The 625-nt window shown below is 35.2% G+C and overlaps 1 protein-coding gene across 2 annotated transcripts in view; it reads right to left on the bottom strand.

Moving 5' to 3' along the window:
* Positions 1–625, bottom strand: part of stai (stathmin) — a 16,417-nt gene that overhangs the window by 5,107 nt on the left and 10,685 nt on the right. The window lies entirely within an intron of this gene.

The following is a 625-nucleotide window of genomic DNA, read 5'->3' as shown; positions in this document are numbered from 1 at the left end:
GTGGGAAAGTGCTGAGATACACCTAAAAGACCTAAAAGTTCGTTACGCATATCGAGCCCTAACCGCAAAAAACATGTAAGCGATTTTTTTTTTTCAAATTCTTCCTTTTGATGCAGAAGTTTTCCTAGATCATCTACATGAATTTCTTCATCAAAATAAAAATTTTGAAAAAAAAACTCGCTTACATATTTTTGGCGTAAGGGCTCGATATGCACATAACAGATGTGCATTTTTTCTGCCTCTGCTGCGTTACAATAAAGTTGCATTCACGAATCTATTGAGGCTAAAAATTAGTTGCCAAACAAGCCAAGGCATGATACAACAACAGGGCAACAGCCGCAATGTCAAACTGTCGGACTGCCTGAAAATCAATCGCGTCGCTTACATTTGGTGCTACATAGCTATCTGGTTATACTTCCGTATGTTACTATTTGCTGGACAAAGTTTGAAATGGTATTGTGAAATAATGCTATTATGCAAATATTCATTCCCATGTTGCTTCTAGATACTACGCGGCCAATAGGAAATTTTTTTGCCCTTATAAAAAATTACCTATTTGTAGGAAAAGGTAAAAAATCCGTATACAAATGTAAAATGTACAAATGTAAGTATGTAGTTATAGTAA

Source organism: Rhagoletis zephyria, unplaced genomic scaffold (genome assembly GCF_001687245.7).
Source record: "Rhagoletis zephyria isolate East Lansing unplaced genomic scaffold, Rhagoletis_zephyria_1.1 Rzeph_scaffold_01125, whole genome shotgun sequence".
Taxonomy (NCBI): domain Eukaryota; kingdom Metazoa; phylum Arthropoda; class Insecta; order Diptera; family Tephritidae; genus Rhagoletis; species Rhagoletis zephyria.
This window is presented reverse-complemented; position numbering and strand designations above follow the sequence as displayed.